General features: G+C 33.7%; 1 protein-coding gene across 4 annotated transcripts in view; it reads left to right on the top strand.

The window, feature by feature from the left end:
• LOC129247011 (protein numb) overlaps positions 1-26491 on the top strand; it is a 161491-nt gene that overhangs the window by 69968 nt on the left and 65032 nt on the right. For 2 of the 4 annotated variants that reach the window (XM_054885837.1, XM_054885836.1), the window contains one exon: positions 3699-3749. The gene's annotated coding sequence lies outside the window, so the exon portion shown is untranslated. Of the gene's footprint in view, positions 1-3698; positions 3750-15169; positions 15305-15953; positions 16342-26491 lie in introns of those variants that run through there. The other 2 variants (XM_054885835.1, XM_054885834.1) reach the window with 2 other exon arrangements.

Raw genomic sequence — 26491 nt, forward strand, 5'->3', positions numbered from 1 at the left:
AAATTAGACAGTATAACTTCTAATTATAAATTAGAACCTATTAAAAAAATAGTTAATTGAATTCAAAAAATAAAATATATAATATTCAGTAAGGTGACGCAAAACTTATCATCCAATTTTCTTTTTAAAAAACTTGTTTACTAAATAAAAAAATTTGATTAAAAATAAAAAAATTAGAACAAAGTAAAAATAGCTTAAGTTAAATTCAAACAAATAAAATTTATAGAAAAATTAAAAATAAAATAAAATTTGACAATTTAAAATAAAATACATAATATTCTGCAAGGTGGCGCAAAATGATCCGATTTCCTTTTTGAAAAGTTCTAATTAAAAATTAGAACCTATTAAAAAAAATAGTTAATTGAATTAAAAAAAAAAAAATTTGTAGAAGAATTAAAAATAAAACAAATATGAAATAAAATAAACAGTATTCTACAAGATGGCGCAAAATTAATCCCTAATTTAGAAAAAATGAAAAAAAGATTAATCAAAAACAATTTGAATAAAGTAAAAAAAGTGTAAATTAAATTAAATATATAATATACAACAAGGTGGGGCAAAATTATCCAATTTTGTTTTGGCAATTTTTTTTTACTTAGTAATTTTATGGAGTATTTTATTAGTGACGGAAAACTTTAGTTCGACGTTTACGCGCTCCATTGCTTGTCTGTTTGTATACTAAAGCTGTCTAATTCACTTGAACTGAAGTGGGAACTGTCAAATATGATTGACGTACGACGCCATTTTCAAAAATTATAAATCTTCCGATAGGGTGATTAATTTTGCGCCACCTTATATGACACTTTAGAAGTGATACAGAACTTGTATGGCTCTCTAATTGAAGAATTGCATTAAGACGCACATAAACATTCGAAGTAACTGAGCCAAACGCCAAACTAGCAGGAGCCAGCAAATTTATTATAACAACTTCTTATCCGGGTTATGTATAAAAAAAAAGTTACAAAAAACGTCAGCGCACTAGTAATGCGCCAAGTACAATAAACATAAAAAGCAAATTAAAAAACTTCCGCAATTTGTTTATTATATTTTCTATTTTCTATACACACGTATATATTTGCCTACTTTAAGGCGCTAATAGCATACAATCTAATTTAAAGCTTGCATAATTCTTGCCCGCTTCGACGTGGGGAGCTTCGCACATTATGCGGATGATTTCCCTCCCATCTCTCTCTTGATTCTACGCAAGTTTCGCAAACCTTCCGGTCAATCCTATTTGCATACATATCTGCTTGCTGCAAACAAACGTATTTACATACAAATTTCCCAATGATAATAGCTGGATTAGATTCTAGTCACGTGCATGATTTAAGTTGACGCTTTTACAAGGGCGAACAAAGGACGTGACTGCGAATCGCAAGCGCGCTACTTTAGCGAAGTAGGCTTTGCCAAATACACCAAAGCCGCTCAGCTGCGCTAAGAACTACTGCTTGCTTGTTGCATTAAGAATTTATTATGCAAAAATTGGCACATAAATAAGCGTCGCATTTACTGGAATCGAATGAAAGGAATAAGGCAAACTCAAATGTTCGAAGCTACTTTCTTACATTTTGCTGAAAAGTTTTATTGGAAAAAATTGAAGTGCATAGATTTGTACAAAAGCGAAAACCTTCATTTTTCAATAAGAGCCTAAAGGCAATGCATTGAATTGTGATCATGCAATCATTCCTGACATCAATGCTCGGACTTATAGTAGACATGGCAGTGACGTCAAGCTTCTCTGTTGATATGGAAACGCCTTTTTTGGCACACAAACTTAATGACTGTGGGAATTTTCGGTTACAAACATTTTGAATTTTCACTTCAGTTGAATAGTTGCACGGTTGAATGGCTAAAATGAGTGCTTTGCTTGTCGCTCTTAGCAAGTCTAATGATAGGGGAGAGCACGTGATTGACTCTTGAGGGCTAAGAGATTTAGTTAAGAGTAGGCGCTAAGAGAGCGCCTTGTGAAAATGTTGTTTTCATTGTAGTCCAGGAATCAGGGATGAAAAATCGAAATTTCAGCTTGTACCTAATTTAACAAAACAAATTTACCCAAAAACACACAAAAATATACCCTAAAATATGCACATAAGTGGCAGTTCTTACTTACGCATTGGAATTTTTTATTTAAAACGTATAAATATAAGATATATACAAACATACGTAGGTTTGGTCTGGTTGTACGGGTTGTCCGCTATGTGACACACTCAGCCTTATAACCCATTGGGAAGCCGCGTAGGAAACTTTTCCTTATATCTCCTAAAACCAGTGTGATCTTTTAAAAATGTTTCAAATATTCCTCATTTCCATATTACTGAGATCTTCTAACTAACTAAAAAATTGTATACCAGGTGAATATACGTCTTGATAGAACAGGTGAAAGCCATTAAAAGTGCGAGATCGTCTCTTCTCTTCTGCTTCTTCATTGGCGCGATAACCGCTTACGAGATTTTGGCCGAGCTTAACAAAGCGCGCCTGTCGTTTCTTTCTCGTGCTAACCGGCGCCAGTTGGATACACCAAGTAAAGCCAAGTCCTTCTCCACCTGATCTTTCCAACGCAAAGAGGCCTTCCTCTTCCTCTGCTATCACCAGCTGGTACCGCATCGAATACTTTCAGAGCCGGAGCGTTTGCATCCATTCGGATGACATGACCCAGCCAACGTAACCGCTGGATCTTTATTCGGTACGCAACTTTCTGCATCTATCCATAAAGGACCAATTCTATTCACCCACGTCTGGATCCACCGTATATGTAGCCAGCTTTCAAGCTATAATATGTTTTTCCGTAGTACGTTCTTGATGTATCTCTTTACCACGCTCGAGCATTTTGCTGATTATGTTACTCGACGTGATGTCGCCAATTTGCTTTCTCAGAGCATCTCTTTCCGCGAGCCATCTGTCAAACCAAAAAAAAAATACGTTCAGCGTCATTACTCGGAGTTACGAAGTATATGTACTTGGGAGCGCTTACCTTGTCCTTACGGAATAGGTATCTCCGGAAGAGAACAGAGTTTAAAAGTAATTCACTTCCCCTCGAAGTTCCTTTGAAGGAATAACTTTCGCCGTTCATCTGCCACTCGGTTCAGTGCCCCGTCGGCTTTGTCCCATCTCCGTATCTCGACGCTAGTGATGAAGTGTTTCTTCTTGAAGTCCCACGCATCCATTCGTTCCCGGGGCCAGAGACAGTGCGATAGGCTGAGGCAACTCTGAGTGCCTCTGTTCGTTGCACAACCTCCAGTGCTTTGCGCTTGTCTTTGCAGTTTACCGCAATTCCCCATACTTCGCTGCCGTCCAGGCGAATCGTCTCTATGTTGGTTCACCGATGTTTGCCATTAATTTGCTTAACAATCCCGTGGTATTTGTTGCTTTGGTAGCCGCTTGCCGTATCTGGGCCCATAAAGTAAGCCTGTTGTCAAGCCTTGGTGGGAAGTCTCACTAGTTCATCGGCACTGCAGTTCCCCTAAATGCCGGAATGCCCAGAAATCCATGTTGCCTTTAGGTGAAATGACTCAGCCATCTCGTTAAGAAATGTGGGGTAGTTTATGATTGTCTTGGAGGTTGTGGACTGTTTTGTGAGAGATTTTATAGCCAATTCTCCGGCTTTAGACTGCTTAAATATATTATTATATTTCTAACAACATTTCAGAACTAGAAAATTTGAATTTTCACTTATACAAGCTTCTGTTTTTATCTTTCAGGATATTTAAAATATTCATCGAGCGACGCGCAACAGTTAGCGGCAATCCAAGGTAAGTAAACAAGTCTAAAATTTACCTAAATAGCAACATCAAATATTCGTATAAAGTGAAACAAGTGAGCTGAGCTACTGTTGAGTAAGAAATGCCTAAAGTTTAAGAAATAATTTTCGTGTGGAACTTATTATATTATTTTTTAATATACACTGTATATTTACTTAAAACTCTGAAAATTTCAAATGTTTCCTATAGGAAAAATGCGTAAAGCATTTGAAATGTGTAGAAATTGTATTTGAGTTGTATAAGAGTCTATTTACACAGATCATCGCCTTGTCAGTTCAGTATCGATGCGAACTCGTCCTCCTATTTGTGGAGGGACCTACAGTTTTAAGCCGACTCCGAATGGGAGATATTCTTTATCAAGAGCTTTTTCATGCCAGTAAAAGAACTTTAACTTACATAACTTAAACTTTTTCTTAATCTGGGTGTTTCACGGAGATTCGAGCCTACGTACTCCAATTAGTAGTCACGCATCAACCCATTCGGCTACGGCGGCCGCCTGATGCTGAATTGAAATGACACTGACACGGCGCTGATATGTGTTAACAGACCCTAAATGATTGTGAACTGCTAAGGACCGTCAAGAGGTTTCTCAAAGGCATATCATAGCTTTTACAGAGCTCAATCGCAGAAGCCTTCGGTGTTTCAAATGATGTAGTGATTTTTCTGCTTAAGTTAATGTGATCTGAGCGGCTTCCAATTTTGGCGAGTGGCGAGGAATCGATTGGATTCTCTAGTTTTGAACTAAATGACCTACAGCGAGTCTTAGGCGATGGAACATTGAGTTGTATGAGCTTTAATGTGTAAAAGTACTCAAAAGATGAACCAATCATAATTTATAGCAAATTTAGTACAAATCAGTTAATCTTCCGACTGGGTGGATATGAGAATTTTTATCTTTAAAAACAAATTTATATCTGTCAATTTATGAAAGTTCAAGTGGACGCAAACTGTGTAAAGGTAGCCACAGCCTCCTGCCTCCACCTCAACTTGGTTGCGTTAATTGATTGAATTTCTGATTAGGTTGTATTGTTTGAGCAGTCATTGAATTGTTGCCACTCATGCGACAACACCACGCAGGAGCTGAATATGGACTGTGCAAGTGCGAGGGGTAGGTGTTGCAATTATAAATACAAAAGCGCGTGCGAGGACTGAATGTCCGCTGCTATCAATGGCAATTTTAATTAAATGAAATATTGATAGGTTACATAATAAGCTGCTCATTTATTCATTAAAATGAATGAGGTAAATGTGAGTCAAGGCGTCAAGTGGCAAAGGCAATCAGAGGTGAACAAGCCTGAGTGCAAGTACTATACATACATACATACATACGCCCATATGTATACATATATATGATGACAAATTTACTCATAATTGCCTTTTGTGGTGCTATTAATATAATGCCAGCAAACAGCGTCAGGTGCCGCTCTAAAAGGTGTACTAAGACCTTGTCCAACAGAGGCGCTTAAGGTCATTCCGAATGCCCCTAAAATAGCCGCGACCGAGCGGATAAACTCAATAGCGGGTAAACTCATAGTGACGCCATATGGCCGGCTTTTAGGTCTAAGTTAAATTAGGCTAAATGTCTGCTCGAAAAGGAAACGGCTAAAGGGCCACTCAAACAGTTGACTATAGGAACCTTCTATTGTAATATCATTAAGAAAACTCTCCCAGATAAGAAAGGACGGATGTGTAGAGACACTAATTAAGGCGAATGTTGATAGTTTAAGAAATACGGAAGACAAACTTTTGGAGCTCATGTCAAAGTTTCACATGCGCGAAAGTAAAGACGGATAATTGGCGCGCTAGTAATAGCGGAAAGGAACTTTTGGGTTTCTCGAGCTCAGTTAAAAAGTGAGGGCCAAATTAACGAGACAAGGCAAGAACGAGACAAGACGAGAGAAATGACAAGAATGACTGGAACCCGCAAGGGAGCAGAGATTCGTTCAGCAAATTCGTTCGCCCGTGTGTTAATTGACTTCCGAGTAGTCACTTGGATAGCACTATAAGTGGCACCGTGCGACAAATATCAACTTTTTTGTTATTCAGCAAAGAACTAAAGATTATATAAAGTAATTCTGTGTACTTAATTTTCTCATCAAATACTTTTGTAAAGTACTTTAAGGTTTCAAACAGGAAAACGTAAAAAGAGGTATCCATTCTTTATTTATTATATACTTTATTCTTTCATTATATACTTTATTTTATAGGAGGAAAGTTCAACTAAACGGAGAGTGAAATCTGGACACTCAGAGATCCAACAAATTTGTATTGTATATTGGCACACCTCAAATCTATGGGGCGTTTTTTAAGGCTATTCAATTTGAGTATTTTTAAGGTAATATTTTTGCTGCCTGAAAGTTGAATTTACTAAATTTGACCTTAGCACTAATTTCGCAAAGAGTGTAGGTTTTGTGACGTAAAGTTAAAACTTACACTTTTTTTACGGCTTACCAATCGCACACTCAAATGAAGAACCAAGTGGAACAAAATAAATTCGAGCCTACTTTCTTTTCTTGTGGAACAAAACTCGCAGTTCCTTGCGATTTCTTTCTGTTTGATCGAATCAAAAACCCAGTTATTGTATTTGTCCGGCGAACTAGCAAGTACAGCACACAGACAACATTAAATCTGCACTCGGGTTCCATTTTTTAATTTCTTGAAATCTACCCGATCTCCAAAGAAATCTGAGTAGGTCTTGTGGGGCCAAGGAGCCAAGGTGGTCTCTTCTATTCTAGCGCAGACGGAGCAGACGCACAAAAAGTGGCCCGGAGCCATATCCTCCTCTCCACATGCTGGGCAGAGTGGACTGTCTGAGATGCCTACCTTTTCCATGTGCTTCGTCCATAGAAAGTTGCCCGTCATCAGTCAAACCGGCTGCCTACAGTCCCTTCTGCTTAATAACAGGAGGATCTGCGTCAGTCGGTCGGACATGGCAGCTAATATCAGTTACTAGTTTTCTCCATCTGCAGCCTCTGTCAGCCTGCCAAACTCGCTTGTGGGTTAAAGTAACCTGTTTGCTAACCGTGGCTTTGATGGCTGCGGGAGGGAGTGACAGAACTGGCTCCAGGTCAAAGAAGTTGGCCTCAGAGCCCGTCCTAGCTAAAGAATCATTGATCTCGTTACCAGCGATTATGTCTACCGGCATAGTTCAGCCTGGATTTACAGGATCTAACTACCCTTGAACTCAACTACCCCACACTACTGGCGACGCATTTTAACAGCCGAAGGGAAGTAATAGAAAATTCGAAAATGACTCTGATGGCTATACCGAAAATAGGGGTTGAAAGCTGGATCAAACGTGCGTTGGCGATAATATCACTTTTGAAGAATAAATTTGCATTTTGAGTTTTCTGAATATATTCGGGGAACTTTTTAATCCTTTACCATTTTTTTTTCCTTGTTCACTCCACTCGGGAGCATAGGGTCTCGACAAGACTCAGTCTTGTGTTGGTTTCATTAATCTATTTTGCTTTCTGGCAGGGTAGGTGATTAGCCTGCCGCAACCAGTCCTAAATAGTGGGAATGCGGGCCTGTCGTTGCTTAGTAATAGCATCTTTTAGCTGTTTAGCGCGCCATCTGTGTTTCACATTTTTCTGCCAGAAGGATCACACAGATGGTTGAGGATGTCGCTAAATTTTAGTGTGTCTGCGCTATTACCGCGATTGCCCGCTTCCTCTCGCTGGCACCACTTATGCAATGTGTAATTGTGTTTTTTTCTTTGTTTTTTTGCTTGTTTTAGCAGCCACAATGCAAGTAATGCGCTAACTTTTGTGCGGGAGTAAGGATTGGAAGAATGAAGTTTTTGAGGTTGAGGAATGAATATTTTTGTTCTTTGTTTTGTTTTTAGAAATTAGGAACTAGAAAAAGTGGGTAAATTTGTTTAAGTGCTTTACGTGGGATTCGAACCCACACGGTATCCTTTAACGTACATATATATATATTTTTTTTTTTCAAAATAATTCATTTGGAAATTTCAAGGATGGTTAAGATAAATTTTTCAAAGGACGTTATTATACTATATTTGTCCTCACATATGCTGTCCTGGTTTTTTGTCTTTTCGTTAGATGTCCATATAAGCATCATAGCGCAAGTGGAAGTTTTTAAAAATATTTTTTGGACAATTGGTCCTGCGAAATTTTAAGTTTGTTTGCACATTAAATTTTTTCGGATCACTTCTAAAATCGCACAGCGTAATCAACCGGCCAACAAACTTTTATTTTGTAACAAAATCATTTTTTCACAGTAAAAAATTCTGATCATCCTTTAGACGGTGAAATTTATTTATATTAAATTTCATAATATTTTTCTTAGAATCAACTGACGTACTTTACTATACGTAAATTTGATACAACAACATTTAGCCGCATTTGATCGGCATAAATAAATTTTCGCTCAAATGACAAGACATCAGTTGGCCATCACTCATTGTTGTTGACTGAAACAAAAAAAAAACACTTTCATTATATTTTTCTTATCAGTTCGTTGGTATTTTATCGCAATTCAATTATCTATTTACTACCGTTATTTTATGCATTTTCTTCGCCCACACTAGCGTGAACAAGTATGAGTACATACAAACAGGTATGGAGTAGTACAAGTGCACATACGTACATTGTATTTAAATTGTGAGTACAAATATTAAAGTTCTACATAGTTTTTTCACAACATTTATGTATATCTGTGTGTTTCATTTGAATTTTATTACCAAGCCCACCAGCAACACCCAATCGAACTTTCGAACAATTCAACTACTCTAAGTAATAATTCACTAGAATGCGCTGGGTAGCACAGATTGGCTTCTGCGGATTCGCGGAAATTTATGGCATTGCGGTTGGTTTAAAGTTTTAGTAAAAGTTCAGTAGTGTCATAAAGTGTTGAAAAAACTAGAAAAAAGTAATAATGATAATATATAGATAACGTGCAAGCATCGCGCTTTGAGGCCGAGGCCGGACTAGTAACCACTTCGGCCAATTTTGCCAATGTTCGGGCGAAACGAAATTGAATAGAACATATGCGAGTATCAAAAATCAGCTTTTTTGTTATTAATAAGAATAAACAAAGATTCACATTTTGACATATTGGGTTGGGGAAAAATTAATGTCGTATTTTGTCAATTGAGCGCGACATTTAAACATATCTTGTGTTGTACTTATTGCATCGGGTCACACTAAACAGACGACAATCTGTACTACAAGTGTCTCTTTGACAGTGTTGTGATCGTACGTTTCAGTCTTAAGTTATAGCGCATCAAAGATGGAGTCCACCAAGCAAGAAATTAGTCATATTTTACGTTTTTAGTACCTTAGAGGTCAAAATGCAATGAAGGCGGCGGCAAAAATTTGTGAAGTTTATGGGCCTGATACTGTAACGATTCGCACAGCACAGTGTTGGTTCGATCGTTTTCGTTCTGATGTAGTAGATGTCGAAGATGCACCCCGTACTGGTAGGCCAATCGTCGTAGAGACTGATAAAATCGTTGCAATTCTCCAAAGAGACCGGCATGTGAGCATTCGCTCTATTAGTCAGGAACTAGATGTAGACCCCAAAACCGTTTGGAACCATTTGCAGAAGATTGGATTCCAAAAAAAGCTGGATATTTGGGTGCCACACGTGTTGACGAAAACAAATCTCTTGGACCGAATCAACGCTTGGGATTCTCTGCTAAAAGGGAACGAACTTGACCCATTTTTGAAGCGGATGGTGACTGGCGATGAAAAGTGGATCACGTACGACAACGCCAAGTGAAAAAGATCGTGGTCGAGAAGCGGCGAGCCGGCCCAAATCGTCGCCAAGCCCGGATTGACCGCTAGGAAGGTTTTGCTGTATATTGGGTGGGATTGGAAGGGAATTATCCACTATGAGCTGCTCAACTATGGCCAGACCCTTAATTCGGTCCTCTACTATGAGCAACTTGACCGTTTGAAGCAGGCGATTGACCAGAAGCGGCCAGAATTGGTCAATAGGAATGGTGTTGTGTTCCGCCAGAACAACGCTCGTCCTCACACATCTTTGATGACCCGCCAGAAGCTACGGGAGCTCGGATAGGATGTCCTATCGCATCCACCATATAGTTCGGACCTGGCACCAAGTGACTATCATTTCTTCCGGTCCATGCAAAACGCCCTTGGTGATACCAAGTTGGCCTCAAAAGAGGTGTGCGAAAACTGGTTGTCTGAGTTTTTTGCAAATAAGGAGGGGGGTTTTATAAATGGCAATGAGTTTGCGAACAAAACGGGGCATATTTGACTTGAATCGGATAATTCTAAGTACGTTAAATAAAGCGTCAAATTTCGATCACAAATACGACATTTCTTTTTCCCCAACCCAATATATAGGTCACATTCATTTCACTTTATATTGAAGAATGAAAATTATCCGATTAAATTGTGAACCTCTCATGAAATATTGACACGGAAATACACCTGACTTTAACGAATTGCAACAAAAATTCACTTTTTCCGCGTCAATAAAATTGCAGACTTTGTGATATCAGCATACAACATTTTTGCAAAAAATTGGAGTCTATAAAGGGTGATAAATTTAGAGGTGACGGACTTTAAATTGAAATAAAACAAAGAGAATTCAAATTGATTAGACACTCTTTATTATTCATTGGCATTTATTTTTCAAATGTTGGCCGCAGGTAGGTAGGTAAGATGGCAAGAGTACCCCAAGTACACTTCAAGTAGCATTTACGTGCCGTTTTGATACCATAATGTGGACCAATACCTGTGAAAAGATTTAGGGAACAGAAAAACCGTCTACAACCATCCAGTGCTGTTGATGTAGTGGAGGAGAGTAAAGGGATCTAGGCTGCAAACTTTCTTCAAGTCATCCCCAAGGGGCATCCCCTAAGAAATTTCAAGTGCCTAGCCGCCAGAGCCGGACATTTGCAGAGAAAGTATTGAACAGTCTCTTTCTCTGCAGGATCCCCACAGCTTTTGCAATAGGAGTTGTACGGAATTCCAAGCTTCTCCGCATGAGTACCGATCATGCAGTGATCAGTGAACACCGCAATGAGTTTGAAAATTGAATGACGGGGGATTCCCATCACCTTAAGCGTTCTGTTTCTATCGTATTGAGGCCATAGTGTTTTCGAAATATCATAGCACACGATGAGAGAGACCTCCAATTGACTTGCGCTTTTTTTTAGAAAGAAATTGTGTCGTTTCCCTTTAACAACGGTCAAGGGGACACCGATATCTGAGAAGGGGAAAGCTGAAACTGGTTCTGTCTACCCCTTCCTGGCAAGCTCATCGGCAACTTCATTTTCTTCTATATTCCTGTGAGCAGGAACCCAGATAAGGGAAATGTTTCCTGCACGTTCGCGACGTTTGAGTTCCTCCTCCTTACAGGAGTACACCAGAAGAGAGCTGCACGAGAGGGCCTTGATCGCAGTTTGGCTATCGGAAAAAATATTAATGTCTCCCTCCCAACAGCCATCCTGAAGCATTTTGCATACTTGCAGGATCGCGAAGACATCTGCTTGAAAACGCTGCTTGTTTCCAGCAGTTTAAAGGAGACCATTTTGGTCTGATTTAGAGTAAACTCGCTTCCTCTCCAGACTCCATCTTGGCTCCGTCAGTGAAAACAGAGGTATCTATATCCGTGCCGACTCTCCCCTCTTTCCATTCTTCCCTGCTCGGAAAGATAGCCCTAGCACAACCCTCAAAACCCAGTTTGCGGATGGAGAGATCAGTGCCAATAAGAGAGAAGGAAGGGGAGATCTGCTTCAAGATGCTACTATGTTCTACAGGAAGTTGTCTCCAAAGGCTAATATCCTTCAACCTAATAGCGTTCTGAGCAGCAATGGATTTAACCTGCAGCTCCACACTAAGTAAGTGCAGAATAACGTTGAGCGCAACAGTGGGACATGTTCTATAAGCACCAGTGATGGCCACACATGGAATTCTCTTTGCACTCTCTCTAGTTTAGTGGTGTTGTAGCCCTTCTGAAGAGCTACCCACCAAACTAGGCAATCGTATGTCAAAATTGCCAGAACCACTAAGTTGTACATCCAAAGTACGACACGTGGCTTGAGATCCCATTTTTTGCCGAACATTGATTTCCAGGCATAGAAGGCTATATTGGCCTTCCTAACTCAGTGGAGCTTAGGGTCAAGTATTACAACAAGATACTAGACTTCCCATGAAAGAGTAAGACACTGGTTGTTTAGTCTTGGAAGCTTAAAATGTGGAGCCTTGTATTTTCTGGTGAATATCATCAACTTCGTTTTTTCAGAGTTGACTCTGAGACCGCAACTGGCAGCCCAACTACTGAGTGTAGCCAGTGCACCTTCCAGAATTTCAGTCATTACTGATGGGAAGGGTCCTGAGACCATTAGGACCAAGTCATCGGCATATGCTATGTTGGCCACAACTGCGTCGTAATTCGGCCATCCGTAAACAACAATTTTGAATGACTCGCTAGAGGACTTCGGTCGGTAACTTTCATAATGTTGGCCTCCAATACCTCAATCGAAGCTGGGTTGCACGATCTTGGTGGTCAATCTACTGCTCCGAGACGAGAGATAAATTGCTCACTGAAACGACGACGCAGTTAATCCATTGTTTCAAGAGCTGCATGGCAAGTAGCACCGTCTGGTTGGAACCAAATGTTGTTCATCATGGTACGATAGCGTTCGCCATTCACTGTTCCATTGGCACCAGCCTCTTTGAATAAATATGGGCCGTTGATTCCTCCAGCCCATAGGTTGCACGAAACGATTAGTTTGAATGGCTTGCTCTTCAGCCCAAATACGGCAATTGATGATTGCTGATTGATGTAGCTATTAAGTCGAAAATGGGTCTCATCGCCGTACACCATAAAATGGCCTGAGTGCGCGATGAACACTTTTCACAGAGCGTCGATTTTCGTAATGCAAATGTACGATTTGTAAAGGTTGTTGAGGCTTAAATCTTTCCATGATGAAATGCCAATGAATACTGCAAAAAGTTGTGTGTTTTATTTGACAGTAGTCACGCGTGGTCTGTCAAAAAGCCCTATTGGAAAAAGTATCTGTAATGCGATCACCCTTTTAAACTTTGCAACAAAAAAAAAAAAAAATTGAAGAAATGTTCAACCAGAGTTCGGAAAAAACTGAAGCGAAACGAACTTTTGTGACTAAAGTTCGTTGGATCGCTAAGATGCTTACGTCTTCTACTAGGCATGTCAATTTTCGGCATTTTATTAATCCCGGGATTTTCGGGCTTTTGTTTTGTAATCTCAGTATCCCGAAAATGTTCCGAAATTAAATTAATTAAGTCAACAGTTTTATAAAACAAGGCGTTGAAAACGCTGAAAGCTCAACCAATGTAGCAAATAAAGGTTTTCTTCCCTCAAAAAGAAGGATTTTCGAGATGAAGATTTGACTTATAATGAAGAATAAATAATATGACTCATCCCGGAATTTTCGTGATTGAAAAAAGTAGCCAGGATCTCGTGGTCCTGCGATTAACATCCCTACCATCAGCATACATAAATTGTTGTTCAAAGGAGTGTGTACGTTTTCTTTTTAATGTTAAACAATTTTTTCAATTTTTTTTTCGAATAAAGTATCAGCCGAGTAAAAATTATTCAAGCCCATTAAGTCCCAAGGGGTTCTAGATAACGGACAAATCCTATCTGTACTCAAGGGGTTCTAGATAACGGACAAATCCTATCTCTACTCAAAAAATTAGTAATAGAAGCCGCAATTTATGAACGTATTGGATCGTAAGTGTGTTCTTCGCGTCTGAAATTGTCTGCAAAACTGAAACTTAACATATTTTTTTTTTAAATTTTGATTCCGGCTACCTCCGCTTGGAACACATTGTAGCGGTCCAGCAGCCTCAATTTGAGCTTGATGGGGAGCTCCTCGCACAATACTCCTCCACTAACCCTACCGTCGAACTTCAAGTCATCCGTGAACAAGTTCACCAGACATTTTTTTATCTAAAGAAAAAAATACATTTTTTTTTAAGGTTTTCAGGTTTGTTTGTGAGCGTAATTCAGTGATTCATACAACGATTGCCTCGAGCGGAGAAATTGTTTACTGGGTTAATGTAAATTCTCAAATCTTTAGTGTAAAACTCTCTTAAAATAGCTACTGAGCACATCCATCAGCAATACTCTGCTCTTAATACACACACGTGCGCTGCACTTCCAACTCTCTTGCACTACATTCTCTTCACTTCAACTTCATTCTCAAATTTCATTCATACATACTCGTACATCTATAAATATTTGATCGCTTCATGACCTTGTTTTAATCTCTACAACAGACTCTCTAGAAATTCTCTAATTTTGAAGTGAATAAAAAGAGTGATAAGAGTGTCAATGGCACTGCCAATTCGAAAAAAAAACCTTTTGAGTGACTATTTGTTTGCCGACTACTTCTAGTGAAGTTTGACTTTTTTGCAAATTATTTGATATTGTGGCAATTTTTTTCTTGAAATATAATTTTAAATAGTTATTTGTTTATTTTCGTTTTACTGACACTTAATTCCTCCCAACTCAATTTAGTGAGATACATTTTATTGCCATTTCTAATCTGCATATTATCAAAAAAGCCTGCACTCACGCTTTCATACTCCAGCTTTTGTGCTCTCTTCTTCGCTTTCTCTCTCTCTCTCTCTCTATCTGACGGTCCAACTTACCTGTAATTTTCTATTGTTTGCGTGCGATGACAGATGTGTTTTACCCACTATTGTGCTATGAGAAGAATGACATATTAACTGCTGAGCCATAGAGATTCACACACACACACACAGGCAAATATGAATGTGTGCATGAAATTGCAAAAATCAAAAAATAAGCGTACACAGATAAACACACATACAAACAAAGGTGATACATATGCATTTGTTCACATGAAACGCAGTAGATTAGTGAATTATACATGAGCAGTAACCAACAATAACAAGTAAAATAAGCATATAAAAGCAAAATTTACAAATTTGAGTTAGCGCTCAGAGAGCACCCCGTGCACCGGTGCCGCTTTTTCGCTATACAAACTGTAGTATTCTGAGCGCGCCTTTTGCCGTGTATGCGTGATTTTGCGTGTCAATGTGTTTACGCATGTATGTTTGTCGTCTTGTGAGTGTATTGAATATCTTTTCTTCAGTTCCAGTAACAGCTGTCCGCGTCTTGTTTTTTTTTTTGCCGCAAGGCGCTCGCTCATACACATGCACACGCACGCACGCACGGCAAGGCACACACACAAATTCACTTTTGAGCGCTCAGATAAATAAATTGAAATGCAGTAGGCAAAAGAATTAACTCAACTGTTGACACCACTACCAACACCACCACACAAATGCCAAATGCCAGCTTAACAGCCAACCAACCAGTCAGCCAGCTATGTAGCTGGCTAGTGAGCGTGAAGATAGTCTGTCTGCTGTTTGTCAGTACAGTAGAGTAATTTGAACTGCTGGAACGTACGTACGTGAAGCGCGCTTGCAACGGGTCTTCGGGGCAGGTTTCTCGCGAATAAATAGTTTTTTTTTTCGTATACTTTTGGGGTCCAACTTGCTAGCCACACTCGATTAAACGTTAACGCAATAACGGTACTATCAGTTAGAAAACGAAATTTTTTGATGTACTCGCGTTTTTGTAATCGGGATTAGTGGAAAATCCCGAGCTGCGGTCAAGCGGTGGAAATAATTGTGCAAAACCGGAATTTCGCGATCAGAGAATCATCGATTTTTTTTTTCAATTTGACAAGTTAAATTAATTTATTAGCGTAAAATTAATGAGTGAAGCGCAAAACAAAGGAAAGTTTAAAATTCATAAAATTTAATAAAAAAAAAAACTACGTAGAATAAAATTTAATATAAGAAATAAAGCAAAACTGGTTCTTACACTGAAATGCTGCCACTGCTTATGGCCTTTGTGAATGTTCAATGAGAAACCAATACCAATACCAATACATCCAAAAACAACAAAAAAGTAAAAAACAAAAAACTTGACAACAACACTCAATAACAGCCGTCAAAACCGACGTGTCGTTATGAAAACCGGACCTGAAGCGACTGAAATTCCAATGTTGACACAAAAATTTGTAAGAAATAAGAAGTAAATAAAAAAGCAGAAAGAAGTATTGAAATGACATTTAAAGTAAATAAAACACGAAATTAAAAAATTCAAATTTAAGCAGCAGCACCACAAAAATTAGCAATAGAAAAAATACAATACAAAAAACTGCAATACAAAAGCAAAAAACAAAAACAAGTAAATCACAAAATCCAACGACACCCCCCAATACAAAACCAACAACAATAGCATTGTAGTTTTAAATGCAGTTACACCTAGAAAATCAACAAAATAAATTCAAATAAAAGCAAAGTGAGACGCTAGAAAAAATTCCACATAATTTGATTTGCAAATTTCCTCAGCTAACAACAAAAACAACAAAAGAGCAGCTGAAAATCACTTATACGTAGAACAGCAATCAAATAACAACTAAACGAATTACAAAAACAAAACAAAAATTAAAAATTAACAATAGTAGATACAAAAATTCCAGCGGCCAAATCAACCAACTCCTCTCAACTGGATATAACACATACATATGCACACAAATACACACTCCTTCGCATAAATGGTAAATTGATTTAAGTCAAATTAGAAAAAAAATTAGTACACAACTAAACAAATGAAACTCTGCACGAAGCACGAAGACGAGGCGCTCACTCTAGCAACGCAAGCATTAAAAGGCGAAACACAAAAATCTCGACCAGAACTTTTGTCTGGAAAAAAGTTATCAGTGTAGCTCAGCAAAGGCGCGTATGACGATTTGATTTGCGTTTCTTTTTTTAATTTTTAGAGACACAATCTTTTTTTATTTTTTCTCGTTTTTTATTTGCAAAAACTGGTTTCCCCACAGCGAGGAATCCAGCACCGATGCGGCGCCCAGTTCAGCTGTTCAAGACATTTGCGCTCCGCTGTGCTGTGCTGCATTCCATGCTTCTTGCAGAGATTCATTTGTGTGGTTTAGAATGCCTCGTTGAGATACTGACACAAACAGCGAATAGGTTGGAGTTAAAAAAATGAATAAAAATAAAAAAATTAAATTCATTAATGAATAAAATATTTGTTGGATAAGGCAGCAGAAACATTTTTGAACAGATGGATGCTGGTATAAGATGGATAAAAGTAGTTCAAAATAAAAACATAAAAAAAAAACAATTGATGATATCCCAAAAATTATTAGAAATCTTCAAATCTCTCAAAATAGTAAAATAAATATTAAAGACAGAGAAATAAAATATAATTTGCATTCAAATATATGTGGAGAGTTTCCCATTTTCATAATTCATGTTTTCAAGTGAACAATTACAATATATTAAATAAAATAAAATAATAAATACAAAAATAAATTAAATAATAAAATAAAATAAATAAATTCAATAAATAAACAAAATAAATAAAATAAATTAGTTGAATACACTAATTAAAAAAATAATCAAATAATAAAATAAATGATATAATAAAAAAAAAAAAATAAATAATAAATATAAATTAAACAATAAAATAAAGTTAATAAATATATAAATAAGTAAATATTTAAATTAAAGTAAAATAAATAAATAAAATAAATAAAGTAATAAAAAATAATTAAATTAAATTAAAATTAATTAAAAAAAAACCAAATTAATATTATATATGTATATATTAAATAAAAAAAAAATTTATAAAATAATAAAAAAATAAAAATAATAATAAAATAAAATATAAATTTAACAGTAAAATAAATTTTATAAATAAGTAAAATTAATTACTGAAATAAATTAAATAAATAAATCAAGTAATAAAATAAATGAAATAATAAAATAAGTAAGTAAAATAATTAAATAAATAAAGTAAACGAAATAAAAAAAAAATTAATAAATAAAAAATTTAAAAAATAATAAAAAAAATAAAAATAATAATAAAATAACTGAAATGAAAAAATAAATATAAATTAAACAATAAAATAAATTTAATAAATAAATAAATAAGTAAATATATATATTAAAGTAAAATAAATGAAATAATAAAATGAATAAAATAAATAAATGAAATAATGAAATAAATAATGAAAATAAAACAAAAAAAATTAAATAAATAATTCAAATAATAAAATGAATTAAATATATAAATAAAAGAATAAAATAAATTATATATTATAAATTAAAATTATAAATGAAATAAATAAAAAAAGAATAAAATAAATAAATAATTTATACAGAAAAAATATCCTTTCAGTCTCCTTTGTCCTCTGCCATATACACCTTTGTTCAAAGGTGCGTGACTAACCGCCAAGTTTCAACTTTTTTTGTATAACATTTTTTTTTAATTTAATTTTATTTTTATTTTCAATAAAGTGCATGCTGCAACAAAAACCATATAACTGAAAACTTCAAGTTTATAAAAAATTCACGAAAAATTAACAAAATTTAAAAAAAATAAAAACAAAAAAGTTCAACAAAATTTTCAACTTTTTATACAGAAAAATTTACACAAATAAATTCTGGGTATGCAGTTTTATTGTCCATTTGATATTAGTCCAACAAAGTGTAAGTTTCAAGTGGCTCAAAATTCTCGTTTCGTTTTATACGGAAGAAAATTCTCAACATAGTAGGCAAAAAAAATTCTCAAAACTCCACGCAATTTTTGAACGACTTCAATCTTGCACTTTATTACAACGAAATAGAATGACTTGATATTTTCTAAAGATTCCAATTAAAAATCTAAACATTTTTTAAATTTCTCAAATTTTTGTGAATTTTGTACAAAATTTGGAGTTTTGAGTTATGTTGTTTTTATTGTTGTTAGAGTGCAAGTTAAAAGGGTTTTTTGATTTTTTTTCATTTTTTATTTTTATCATTTTTTATCATCTTTTCTTCCTTTTAATTCACTTTTTATAATTTTTTTATTATAATTTATTTTTTTTTATAATTTTTTTAATTTGTTATCATTTTTTTTTTAGAATTGTATTTATTTTTATTTATTTTTTATAACTTTCTTTTTCATTTATTTTTGAGTTGTGTGCTTTTCCTTGTTGTAAGAGTGCAAGTAAAAAAGATTTTTGATTTTTAAATATTTTTTAATTTTATATTTCTTTTATAATTTTTTTTCATTTTTTAATTTATTTTTTATATATTAATTTCTTTTATTTTTTTATAAATTGTTCTTTTTAATTAATTCTTTTATAATTTTTTTCTTTTTCATTTATTTTTTTATCATTTCTTTCTTTTTAATTTATTTTGGTTTTTATAAATGTTTTCTTTTTAATTTATTTTTTATCTTCTTTACAGTTTTTCTCATTTTTTATAATTTTCTTCTTTTTTATTTATTTTTCTTTATCTTTTTTTATAATTTATTTTTAAATGTATTTGTTTATAATTTTTGGTTTTTATAATTGTTTTCTTTTTAATTTATTTTTTATCTTTTTTTATGTTTTTTCTCATTTTTATAATTTCCTTCTTTCTAATTTATTTTTCTTTGTCGTTTTTTTATAATAATTTTTCTTTTTAATTTTCTTATCATTTTTTTCTTTTGAATGTATTTTATCCTTTTTTATTTTTTTTTAATATTTTTTTCGTTTTACTTTATTTTTACCATTTTTTTATTTTTTTCTTTTTGGTTTATTTTTAATAATTTTGGTTTTTTTAATTTTTTTTATTTTTTGTAATTTATTTTTTATATTTTTTTTCATTTTTTCTCAATAATTATTCGGAACAACCAGTACTTAGAAGGTACAATGTCCGGTGAATACCAGAAGATGGCGGAGGACCTTCTAACGGATTATTTTCAAATATCTCTTGACAATATTTGCAATAAGTGGCCAAGCGTTGTCATGTTGGAATATCGACCGAATAGGTTTTATATCGATGGTTTCTGAAAATCAAGTACTTTTGTTATGACTACAAAATATTTTATACTTTTAAACCTTTTTTTTTGTAACTTATGTATAACAAAGACACTTTTCTATTTAACTGAATATTTGTCTCTGCTATCAGCTAAGCAGTCAATTAACACCTTCCTTGAAATCGCTCCCCGCACTCTTTGCAACTCTCTCCTCTCGTACTCTGCCAATTTACTCAAGGTTTTAAGGCTTATCGCAAAGCTACGTGCCTGCTTAAGGGACTTGTGCCAGTTGGGAAAAGAAATTAATAAACGTTTTAGTTTCTAACCTTGGCCGCTGGTAAGAAATTCGCCCCAAAGTTTAATTTTTTAACTTTGCAGGTCAATACACCTGCAAATATCCTTATCATTGCGGCGCACAGCAGGCGCTCGATGGCAGAATTTTATTATGCACAGCCTTAATTAAAATTGCAATTAATCAGCGTGAATGTGTCACACAACTTCCTGCACTTTTTATTTGTTATTTAAATATTTATTGCTCAACACAAATGCAAAGTGTATTTGCTTCAGCTTCACACATCTCGTATGTGCCTGCGCACGAGTTTTTTAATTATATGGAGCCGCATTGTTTTTTTCGCCACATGCGCGCGCTTGATAACTTGCCAAAATCCTTGCCTCATTTATCAATGCATAAATTATACTAAATTTATTTTAATGCGTTCTCAAATTGTAAATTCACAAAAACTAAATAAACTGAATGACAAATGCGTGACAAAAATAAAATAAAGAAACGCAAAAATAAAATAAAGAAATGCAAAAATAAAATAAAAAGTAAAATTAAATAAAAAATAAAATACAAAATTAAAAAAAGAAAAGTGACGCTGACGGCGTTAAAGAGCTTCAAAAGCATTTAAATTCGAATTAAAGAGTGAGTATCAAAAGTCGACTGTCAACAAATTAGTTGCTAATTCCTTTGTACTTTTGTTTCCTTTTTTATTACTCTGCCTATTTATTCAAAAATTTTAATGCCTCTTTAAATATTCGAGTTAGATTTTTATGAATCGGCTGTTGAGGTTTCACTTGTTCGTTTCACTGTCTAACCCAGCTGGCTAGCAAGCAACTGCCCAGCTTGAATTAGTGAAATCAGCTGATTTGATCTAATTTGCTCTTACGATTGAGAGGTAGAGGTTGCACCCAAGAATGATAGAAACAAGATTGCGCCACTCAGAGAGTGCGTGACGTCACGTTTGCCAAGTTGTGCAATGTTGCCAACCATTTGCTCTTCACAATAAATTTAGTGGTTTTTTATACCCAAAGGGCAAACATTTTTAAGTTTGGGGTTTGTTTCTTTTTGTTTTTAATTTAAAGTAACCGAAACTGTAAGTTAAAAAAACTGCATTATTAAACAAAAGAATGTTAAAAAGGATCACTCTGAGAAGATTTTAGTGCTAACGCAAATTTGCTGATTCTTATAAAGTTTGATATTTTGAAAGTGCAAATTTAATTTTTTGAGTTAATGCAAGAATATTCAGTGTTCTTCTCTCAACACTTTTTAACATTGAAAACCTTTTTATAAATTTTAAAAAGCGTTTGAATTTACTGAATGCGAATCAAAACCATAGAGGTGTAATCGTTTCGTCCGGTCCTCAATCCTTAGTGGGACATAGGGCATCAAGAGGTGAATTCATAGTAAAACTGAGCAAAAAAATACCAGAAAATACTAAAAAAACCAGAACGACATTTTTACAAAAAGAGTACCTTATCTTGTGACATAATCTCAAATATAGTAAAAAAGTCATGCCCTTAACAAAAGAGTTTCTCTTAACAAAAAACTCATAAAGTAAATTGTACATAAACATAACACATTTATTAAAAAAAAACGCACATTTTAAAGACAATTTGTCACGCATACAAAGTTCTTTAAGTAATTCAATAAAAATTGGTATTTTATTTTCTTTAAATGGGCATTTTAGTGCGTTTTTATATCCAAAGCTAGGCAACACTGCAGTAGCGAGAGAGAGATTTCACTGCTGAAAGCAGAAGAACACCAACAACAACTGCAATCGCGGGCAATGCGACCAGATGTTAAAAAAAGTTAAGCTAAATAGAACTGAGTGAATTATTGAACTAATTATTATAAAATGTATATTTTACAAAATTATAAACATTACTTTTAATTAGAATAGGCTAGAAAAATGTCATGAAGAAAAACTAAAACTCCGAGACTAAATAGCAAAAAAAAAAAGCTAAATCACGTTACAAAGATGGTAATCTGGCCATACTGGTGCTAAAACGACGTAACTCATTGTCAAATTCGCTGAACGCAAAGTAACAGTACCACCATTGGCGCCATTTCATTATTCTTTCCATCATGACTCTAACTACCCTTACTCTACTAGAGCCCGGGAGAGTCCTCTCCAAAAGAATTGCCGCTATGTCAATGTGTACGAGTACATTATGAATTTTAGAACTTTTTTGTAGGCTAAAATTCAAAGCTGTGCAATTTAAATACGCAACTTTTTATTTTAACTCTTAACCGTAACTATTTTAAATTTAAGGGACAGATACCTGTAAACGGACATATTTTCCCTGATTTTTATTAAAATTATTTAAAATGAAGAAGTCAATATATTTTTTTCTAAATTGGCATACAGTTTATTTATACATTAATACACAATTTTTTTTTATTTTAATCATTTAAAATGGCGGATGTACACTCAATTCTTCCAGGAAGGTCGCAGCGGGCCTTCTCAATCGGCGTCAGTGATCTGAATATAAAAGACCAAAAATTCTTTTTGTTAATTAATGTCATAATTTCTACTGAATTAAACAAAAATGGAAAAAAGTTCGCGGAATAAAATGCTTAAAAAACAAAAATGAATTTTGGGGCGAATTTTCCTACTACTTTTCCTTCGAACATATATATTAATTTTTAAAAAAATTTTATAATTGTATAATTTTTCGAAAAATTGTAAATTCACATAGAAAGTAATATCATAAAAAAGATGTGTGCAAAATTTCAGGGAGATCGGTCAATAACTTTTCGAGTTATCGTGTACGCAAATTTTTTTTTTTTTTGAAATTTAACAGGTATCTGTCTCCTTAACCGTCCGATATATTTAAATTTAACTGATGAAACTGGGAAATACTTTGCTAGTTTCATCGCATAGTTCAAAATTTTTCTATTCAAATTTTACAAAAATGTTGCGCGGTTACAAAGTTTCCCACTTGGCTAATATCGATAGCAATTTCACCTTTATGTCTGCTCACTTGACCGCCACCAATTTTCCACATGTATGCGCATGCATGCACACACACACATACATACATTGGTAGTCGCTTTTTACGCTCGCTCGCCTCATCGTCCCACTTTTTATGCCCTTTCCAATCCAAAATGCACCTGTGTATGTACCGAAACACGTATTCTAATACACACATGCAAGTACATAACTACCACAACGACATTTAACACGTGTGCAACCCTGAACGTTGTTGTTACGCGTTAATTGCATTTTTTGTTTATATTCTCATTTTTGCTCTTTCATTTATTTTTATTGTTTTTATCGTGTTTTTTTAACTTTTTTTTATATTTTTTTTGTATATGTGTTTTTATTCTTATTATTTGTTGTTTTTAGTCTCTTCTGTGCTCATTTTAATGTTGCTATTTTCTTAACTGACTTTCAAAGTGGCTTTTGTGGCACTTCGTGTGGTTATGACGAAATGTGCTCCTTAACTACTTGTTGTTGTATTTGTAATTGCTGCTGAATTAAAGTGCAATATTTGCAAAGTAATGAAGTTTATTTGCCTCACACTGCGCTTGTCGGCAAACAAGAGTCAACGGCGACCACCTTCAATGCTATTGATGAGTGGCAAATGTAATTAAAAGTTGAAAATATTTTTTTTATCTTTTTTTTGCTTTTGCTAACGCTAATGAATAGCGCTAAAGATAAACAAGCATATATGCATGGCTGGGCGCGCCTAGGTGTGATTTTTGTTGGAAATGCATAGGGAGTGGATTGGTTGTAGTTGTTCCATTGTATTTTCTTTGATTTTCTGAGAAACGCTTTTCATATCACCTGCTCATCATGGGTGCAGTGAATGATGATTTCTTTTTGTTAATGGTCTGATGATCTAGAAGGCCCATATTTTGTGACTTTTTCCTCATATAATTGAGAAATAAAAATTGGGGTCATCCTGAATCCTGAATATAAACGAAACTGGACTTTAAATGCGATTTGCGAAATATATCGTTTCTGGTGGTACCTATCAAGATTCTCATTCTAAAATGGAGATAAAAAAGTCGATATATTCATAGATATAGACACATTTCCACCACGCCCACGAGCAAGGTGTAAAGTCACAGAAGGCGACCAAAAATAGTTCTGCTGTCTATACACTTAGTAAAATAAAGAGCATAAAAAATTTAGTTACCAAAATCAAAGTGGCGAAGAGAACGACCGCGGAAATGGTGGTTAGACGGCGTTGAGGACGACCTCAGAAGCATAGAACTGACCAACTATCGTAGTCTGGCAACGGAACGAGATGCATGGAGAAGAATTGTGCAGCTGTAGTGCCATTAATGATGATGATATTTTTCTTTTGAATTCTAAATTTTTTGTATATTTTATTTTTTTTTTATTCTAGTCTATTCAATTTGAAGTAATTCAATTTAATTTTGTTTTATTTTTATTTAATTGATATAATTTATTTAAATTTAATTTATTTTGTTTTTATTTCATTCGATTTTTTTAATATATTCGTTTCTTTATTTAATTTAAATATTTGTGTTTTTGTAATTTTATTGTAAATATTTTGTTTCATAGTATTTCTATTTCATTCAATTTCTATTTTATTTAACTTAATTTTAGTTTAATTTAAATGACTTTTTATATTTTTTTTTTCATTCGTACTTCTTAATATTTTCGTTTTTTTAATATTTTCTTAATTTAATTCTTAGTTTTTTATTTATATTATAACTTTATTCCATTTTATTCAATTTAATTTATTTTGTTTAATTTAATTTAATTTAATATATTATAAATAATAATATTTTACTTTATTTCACTTTCTTTGATTTTGTTTCGTTCTATTTTCATTTACTTTATTTAATTATATATTTTTAATATTTTAAGTTGTTAATTTTTTATTTATTTTTTTCTATTCTATTCAATTTAATTTTAAGCGGCCGCCGTAGCCGAATTCACAGAGAGAACGCCGGTTCGAATCTCGGTGAAAACACCAAAATTAAGAAAAACATTTTTCTAATAGCGGTCGCCCCTCGGCAGGCAATGGCAAGCCTTCGAGTGTATTTCTGCCATGAAAAAGCTCCTCATAAAACAAAATATCTGCCGTTCGGAGCCGGCTTGAAACTGTAGGTCCCTCCATTTGTGGAACAACATCAAGAAGAAACACCACAAATAGGAGGAAGAGCTCGGCCAAAGACCCAAAAAGGGTGTACGCGCCAATTGTATATATATTCAATTTAATTTAATTCATATTATTAAATATTAAATAAAATATAAAAAATATATAATGAAATAAAGTAAATGAAAATTATTTTAATTTGTATATTTTTTTCTACTTTTATTTATTTCATTTCATTCTATTGTTTTTAAATATTTTCAGCTCTTAAATGTTTTTTATTTTACCTTTTCTCCATTTTATTCTATTTAAATTAATTTAATTTAATATATATTAATTTATTTACATTCATTTTATTTCATTCTATTTTTTATTATTTAAACTATTAAAACATTTTTTACATTTAATTTTTTCCATTCAATCAATTTTTTTTTGTATTTATTATTATATTTTCTGTTTTATTTACTTTATTTTTCTCATTTAATTAATTTATTTAATTTGGCTTAATTTTATTTCATCTTACTTTATTTCATTCTATTTTTTTAATTAGTTACTTTCCTTCTTATATTTGATATTTTTCTTATTCAATTTAATTTAGTTTTATTTTTAATGCATTTTTATTTATTCAAATTAATTAATTTAATATTTCTGTTTTTCTAATTTATTTTATTTAATTTTTTTTATAATATTTTAAATATTTTTCATATTTGATTTTGTTTCATTCTATTCAATTTTGTTGTTGTTGCTGTTTTTTTTTTTTATTAATTATTTTGCACCATTTCATACAATTTATTCCATTTTATTTAGCTTAATTTTATTTTGTTTTCATTTATTTTATTTCATTTTAGTTCTTTAGCTTCTTGTTATGTTTTTATGTTTTCAGTTTTGTTTTTAATTTAATTTTATCGCATGCGATTCAAATGAATTTTATTTTATTTTAATTATTTGTTTTTATTATTTGGAACCATTTCAATAAATTAAATTTATTTTATTTAGCTTAATTGTATTTCATTTGAATTTACTTCAAATAATTTTATTAATTAGTTTCTTTATTTACATCATCAACGATCATTATCAATGATTATTTTACATAACTACACTAATTTGATTTAGCTTCATTTAATTAATTTATTTCATTTACCTTTATTCCATATCTACCTAAATTTACCTTCGTACATACACATTATACGTATATACACACATACATACACACACACATACGTATCCACAAATATATACATTTAGCATTCTCGTGCCATAATCCAACTCAAACCCGAACAATGCCACTAAAATGCGCTTACATAAATGTCAGAAATATGCGCACACACACGCGTACACACATCCATGAATATTACATAAACACATACATTCACAATACATATGTACATTCAGCTTGCAGCCAGCTAAATTCTTGCTAAGCAAAACCAGTTCTTGCAGCCATAAACTCAGCTCCAACTCGTCAGCCGTTCCTATGCAATTGCCAATTTCTTTCGCTTGGCTCCAATGCCTGTTCTGCTGCTTTATTCATTTATAAAAATAAGACT

The sequence above is a fragment of the Anastrepha obliqua genome, chromosome 5, assembly GCF_027943255.1.
Source record: "Anastrepha obliqua isolate idAnaObli1 chromosome 5, idAnaObli1_1.0, whole genome shotgun sequence".
Lineage (NCBI taxonomy): Eukaryota > Metazoa > Arthropoda > Insecta > Diptera > Tephritidae > Anastrepha > Anastrepha obliqua.